Consider the following 7,249-nt stretch of genomic DNA (forward strand, 5'->3'; position numbering starts at 1 on the left):
CGGGAGTCCCGGGAACATGGCGGCTGCCAGGAGGGAGCCAGTCATGCTGCCTTTTTTTCTATTACCCCCACTCCACACACACACACACACACACGCACACACACACACACATATTTGCTCACAACAACACTAATGAGACTATGACGTACTGTTACAGAGGCAACAAAGCAGACAAAGAGTGAGGAATTTAAGGATTGGAACCTTAAATACAGTTGCCCGAAAAGGCCTCTCTGGAGCGAGATGCTCTCTGGCACAGCAGTGGAGACAGCACAGTGCCATGAGAACGCAGCAGGCGGGGTTCTTACAGTGGACTGGGTGAGCTGCAGAGGGGCCTCCTGGGCTCGACACTGCTTCTCATTCAACAGCCCCAGCTGCTGTGCCAGAGGGACATGTATGGCTGGAAAGTGCTTTTCTTCTGTGATAGGCACTTTTATATTTCCACATTGGATCAAGTACTGATGGAGTCTCTCTGATTTGCATATTGATAGGCACTTGACCAGAGCCAGTGAACTGATTCCTTGTTCCCAGCCAGCACCTTTCTAAAGCTTCACCAGGACACGCAGAGCTATAGTCCTCTCGGGTCTTTTTCTTTTGCCTATATCTGTTTTCCTGGCTGTGATGGAGGTGGGAGACAGACGGAGATGAGGGCTCTGCTTTGAGAAGCAAGTGTAACATGAATGGCCTCGGCCAGAGGATGGATGGGCTGGGCAGATGGATTGTCCATTAGTAGCTCCAGATCCATTTTCTAGGTTTACATTCTCAATTCATAAAGGTTTAAAAACTATGGGTTTTCATTTTGCTTGTTGTACCGGTAACCTTCGCAAGCACCCTCTAGGTGTTGGATGTCAGCGGCTAGCAGCTGGGCCCACGGAGGAAAATGTAGCACCTCTGCAGTCGAAATGGGTGTTTGGGGAGAAGGGACATTAAACCGATCAGCCAGTGCAAATCAATCAGGCCCTGCCTTTTGGAGATCTTGACTGCTGCTGCTACTCGGTCAGTCCTTTTGTGTGTTAGGGTCTACACTGTGGATAGGGGAAATAGATGGTAGAAATTGCTAGAAAAAAGTCAGAGCTTCTAGCCTTGACCAGGGCCTGAGGAAGCAAGCCCAAACACTCAATGTCAAAACAGCAAGTCCATAGAAATGTGAATTCTTTCAATCTTCTTCGTACAGCCCCAAGTCCATAGGATGTAAATTTACTCGCCCCTTCGTTACCCGACTAGACTCTACTGAGAATGGCTACTGTACAAACCAGATGACAGAAGCTAAAGACTTTTGCTGCTTCCTCCAAAATCATCTCCAACTGATCTGCTCATGGGCCAGCTCTGTCCCTGTATACATCTGTTCTGGTCCTCCCCCTGTCCTGTATATGTGAGCACACTTGCTTTGACACTGGCCTTTTCTGGTGCAGTAAAGAGAGGCTGAGCCATCCCCACCACACAGGTCAGCCTCTTTCAGCTAAATGGGGATCAGGAGATCATAAGGCTGCTATGACAACAGTTCAGACTGAAACACCTGCACATACAGGAAAGGCCAAAGCAGAGGTGGGGGCAGGAGGGACACCTCTAACCTACCCACCACCCAAAGACTTCTGCACAATTTCCAACAGCATGTGCACACAGACTGACATGCATAGCGCTAAATATTTCACTACATAAATGGTTTTGAAGGAGTAGGGAGCAGGCTAGAATAATGATTTATAGAATTTCAGACACTGATTTCTTAAGTGTACTTCACAGCAGGGCTATCACAGACACAAAAAACGGAGACTCATCATCAACCCTTTCAGGAAGAAGAAAGGGAGGCTAAGAATCCTTTATGTTTCCTTTCTGGAGCACTTGGAAGGCTTGTTTAAGTATACACACACACACACACACACACACACACTGCCTCTTGTAACACCTGATGCTAATCCCACACTCTCCACACGTGACCAAAGAGTGACCCGAGGAGAGCTCTCAAGACATTCCCCAGCACCAAGAGGTGTCTGACCCAACTGGATGCTCCTAGAACTTAGCAAGCCGAACCCCTGGATGGAGAGTTTCCCTGTTTGGGCTCTCTCTCCTTTTGCAGAAGCTCTGGAACAGAAACCCAGGAGCACTGGTCCTGAAGAGCCACTCTTCGCACGTGTAAAACAGGATCTCACTGATGGGAAAGATGTTAATGAGCAACCAGTAACGATTCCTGTAGATGGGCTGTTTCATGTTCATGGTCAGCATGCCTGTCAAAGTTGGTGGAGGGCCGAAGAGCAATTTTAAAGACTTCAAGGAACAAATCCCTAGCCTCCCCACAGGTATGCCACAGGAGATTAATCGCTACACTCTCATTGGTCACCCTAGCTATTTCCAGTACTGAAGGTGGGAATAAGCCAAACTCAGGGTAGCCCAGGTAGCCTGAATGATAAGTGACATACAGACAGTGTTGCCAGTAGCCGTGGATCCTGGATGACCCCAGTATGAAGTAACCCCACCCTCACTGTCTTCACACTTGCAGGGTTAGTAACTCCAGGGTCCACCCTTTGTGTGGGTGATAAACTTCCACTGAAAGGGTAAGAGGACAATTGAGTGGGGACAGCCATTGACAATCCCCCCTCCTGGGACAAGATTGCACCTTGATATTAGGGAAAAGCATCTTGCAGGGAGAATGGGGAGCAAGAAAGGAATAGCAGCTGCCCAGGACAGTCAGTGTGAGCACTTTCGTGTTTGGGGAACAATTAATTATCCAAAGCTCCCGATTTGAAAAGGGGATGTTTAATCTCCTGTTTCCCCCAGGGTCTTAGCCCTCTGACCCTGCTTCTTGACCTTTGCTCTTCCACCTTGCCTTACTCCCTGGAGGTCTGGATTCTGCACAGCAGTTTTATTTAGTAAACATGGCTCAAGTTGGAGGGGTTAAAGACTAGACTCTACAGTGGCACCTTTGGACAAAGGCACACTTTCCCCAGGGCAATGTGTCAGGCTGAGAAAGGGCTGGGCATGGAAGGTCAAACCTCATCAGAGTCTATCCCAATTCCCTCAAGAAAGGTTCTTGGTGCATGATGGGAAGAATGATTATGCCTTAAGTCAGGTGCTGCTATCTTTGTTCCTGTGTTAAGCACTTTATGCAAGAGAACTGACTGGTGGCATACCTTGCAGTGGGCACAGCTGCAGCAAATGCAATAAAAGTGTCCCCAGAGAAAGAGCAGAGCCAGTGTGAGAACCCAGGTCCTGGGCTATTGGGGCCACCGATGTCTCTTAAGCTCTTAGGTATTTAAAAGTGAGGAAGAAAGGAAAAAAGGAACACTGTTTAAAATCTCAGTCTTGCTTCTAGTTAGTCTTTTGGCTTCTGACAAATTACTTAACTTCTCTGTCTCAGTTTCCTCGTCAGAAAAAGAGGAAAGCATGCACTGGCGAATTAACTGACTCAGCAGTTCTCTATAGTGCTCTTGCAGAAGACTCCACATGGTGGATGGCATCCATTCTTAACTCCAGTTCCACAGGATCCAGCACTTTCTTCTGACCTCTGTGGGAACAAGGCACAAATGTGGTGCACATACATGCAGGCAAAACACTCACTCATATATAAAATAAACAAACCTACGAGGGAAAAAAGAAGCAGAGCGGGGCCCCCTTATAAAGACTACTGTGAAAATTAATTAGTCCATGGCAGGGAACTGTTGGGTCACTGGGGGATCATAAAGACTTCCTAACTTGCTTGTTTTCTATTCTGTCCAGAGTGGGTTTGTTTGTTTGTTTGTTTTGTCTGCAAGCCCCACACACTTTGCCTCCCTGGGAGTGCTACTCCGGGACATGCAGCAGACATAGCAAATATAGGCATTTTTGGTTGTTGAAACTTGGGTAAGGGTTGCTATTGGCATCTGCTGGGTAGGGCCCAGCATTGCTGGACCTGGACGGGTCAGGGCATATAGCACAACTCCCCACCGCCTTTTATGACAAAAACATAAACAAACCTTACTGTCTACACTGGAACCTGCTTACTTATTGTCTGCCTGTCTCCTGGTCTGTGAGTAGCTAGCTGCTGCCCGACCTCAAATGCTGAGGCTCAGGGGGTGGGGTTCATGCCGTGGCTATTTTCAGTCTTCCACATCTCCCTCAAGAATCCCCAGGAACAAAGACAACCCTTTGACACAAATTATGTATCCTGAGACACCAGCTACAATATGCATTCATGTTAATCAATGAACAAACGCCAGTTGCTGAGGCACGTATTGCTAAACAAAGCCCTGGACCTAATGTCTGCAATTTGAGGTGCTCACAAAAGTGATAAGAATCTCCTGCGTGCTGGGTTCTCCTCTGTCTCCTGGTGACACATCCAGTCTTTCAGCTGTCACTCAGCCCTGGCAGATGTGAGGAGAGGGATTCTGTACCGCTGGTCATTCAGGTCCCCTCTGGGGTTAACCCGTGCTGAGCATCCAGCCTCTGACAGAGAGGGGTCCTTTCTGCTTAGGCCCTGGTTACCTTGGTTACAGTGAGAGAGTAACCATTAACGAGGCAGGGGAAAGGGTAGAGAAAAGAAGGCAGGAGGAGAGTTTGCCCTTGAAATTCCTCCATAATTCTCTCGTGAAAATGGAGATTCAGCAAAACTTACTTCTTGGAGGTCTCCTTTGACTGCCTCTATAGTGATTTATTTTGGTCTATAGCTGAAAGCTGCATTATTTCTATAGATGTTGACTTTGGCATAAACAGTACACCCAGCATCAAATCAAATCTTGATGCTATGTAAATTCTGAAATTATTCATAAGAGAAATCCTGAACAGATGTACACAATGCGACAAGCTGCCTGTGTTTTTCAGAGTGATCACCATCGTGCCGGAAGTTGACCAACCCTGACCATGTAGATTCCATCACCAGAGGAGAGAGGAATTCCATCTTCACCTTGAAGTTGTGTTCGAGGTTATGACAGCCAAGACTTGAATCTTAATTCATTTAGTAATGTCTAAAGTAGTAAAAAAAATTATTATTTTGAACACCATTTGTCTTTCTGGCAAGCTGCCTTGAAGATCACAAGACTGGCAATTTAGACTTCTGTCTTTTTGTGTTATATATACTACAGCTTCTTCCCTCAAAAGCTTGTGAGTTTTAGCAGACACCACCAACCACTGATGACACAGGATTCGGTCACAGAAGAAGAGTAACCCTGTATACAACTTCAGCTTTATAAAAAGCTCTGGCATATACCTTGGCAGTATTTAATATAGTCATTGTGACAGACAGTGCTCTTAACACTAAATAAATGCTAAACAGACTTCACAAATATAGATCAAGCACAACTTAGGATGCTAAACTTTTTTCCTTGGACCTCTGTAAAGTCCAATACTGTGGGTAGGTATATCCTTAGAAAAGATTCTGTCACTTCTCTGAGGATATTCCTACACCCTCAACAAGCCAATTATGGGTGCTAACAGCACTTACTTTCTGAAGCTGTTCAGAGTCAGATAGATGATGACCATGGACCCCTCAGTAAATCATTTCATGCCTCCTTGACTGTTTGTTGGATTGCAGCCAGTGGTGTTGGTACAAGTGGCCCCTCACACATGAAGATCAAAGTTTCCCAGGTCCTTTGGACTTAACTCCAGTATCATGAACCACTGTCCAGATCATCTGACAGAAAAGAGAATTGGAGGAGAGATGAATCTAAACTCCACTGGGTCCATTGGTAACCCAAGAGTACAGCCCATGATACCTGTTAGGAAAGGTAGAACTGTCCTGCCAATCAATAGCCCTGAGCTACAGTTTAGGACATTCTACTGGATGCTAATGACAGCTCCCTTGTTCAGGGCATCTCCAGGCTCCACTCTAATTTGAGGTCCTGTTATTTCAGGACCCAGTTTGTGGACTCAAGCTATTGGTGACTTCCCTGAGCATTTTTGTCACCTGAGGCAGGAAGATGTATGTTTCTATGAACCTGCTAAAGTGTGCAATCCAGCATTTTTCCAAGCTCAATAGATATTTGCTGATTGATCCATTGGCCAGACCCTAGGTCTCATGACACAGCATCTTGCCCTTTTAATTTCAAAAAGGCCAATCAATCAACTAATACATTTTCTCCAGTGCCACAATGCCTACTACATAGTTTAGAAAGTGTCCATAAATCAAAATATCATCCCTCTCTTAATCCAACAAACATATAAAAACTGTCCACACAGACACACACCTACATACACATGCATACATACATACACACAGATACACACAGGCACACTCGCACACATGCACATATTCCCATGTTCATGAACATGCACACTCACACAAATGCACACTTAAAAGGACCTGGTGGCTCAGTCACAAAACAAGACCCCCGTTCTAGGAGACACCTCATGAGGCATTTTTTATGAGCTCACTGGGGGATTTTTCTAGACAGGTTTTGCCTAAGGGCAAATATTCGTAGAAAAATGGATCCAGCCAGAACACACGACCAGTGAAGTAGCCCCAGGAAGTGCACCTGTCTATGCATTCTAGCCAGAAGCCCAGATACTCCAGCAGAAGCAAGTTGTACAATAAAGGCAGCCGGCTCTTGGGAAGATGGACAGCAGAAAGCATCTACCTAAGTAATGGGGGTAAGGTAAGCAGGGTTCGAGGACTTTGTATCCCCTCCACTGGGGGAACTCAGAGACTGACCCTAAGGAAGAGCATTGTCCCCATTGCTACCTACAGAGGGACTGTTTCTATTTAGAGCCACTGGGATTCATTTCTTCATATCCACGTGCGACCTTATCAAAGAAGCTGCCTGGGGGTTGGAGCTGCTGGTTTTACTCTTTGCCTTTCTCTGCCCTGCCCTCTGTGGCTCTCTCCCACCCCACAACCTCAAGCCAGAACAGAGATCTGCTGCTCCTTTCTGAAGTTAATGGCTCTAAGAATATTTCATTTTATTATATCGCTATCAGTCCCAATATTTTACATTTGCCTCTGACAAACTAGGAGCCCTGGAATCATCTTTTAGGAAACAAAGCTTCACTGGGAGCTGCTGAGATTTTTTTTTCCCCTTTCTTTCGGTTTTAGCAGGCTAGTAAAAATCAATAATGCTGTGTTCCCATCTGTAGACCACCTGACATCTCATAAATGGGCAATGGTGCCTGTGCTGGCCGCGGAGGCTCCTGTGAGAGACAGGGCCAATCTGGCCAAGCGCTAAGCCCTGCATTCTTTTTCTGCTAATTTAAAACCTCACTCACCCCTGGGACAGTCCTGAGGGCTCCTTTTGGGGAAAGTTGGGTCTTCCTGGATGGAGTTTAGCATGGCCAAATTGAGGCAGGAAAA

This window comes from Grammomys surdaster, unplaced genomic scaffold (assembly GCF_004785775.1).
Source record: "Grammomys surdaster isolate TR1022 unplaced genomic scaffold, NIH_TR_1.0 239, whole genome shotgun sequence".
NCBI classification, from domain to species: Eukaryota; Metazoa; Chordata; class Mammalia; order Rodentia; family Muridae; genus Grammomys; species Grammomys surdaster.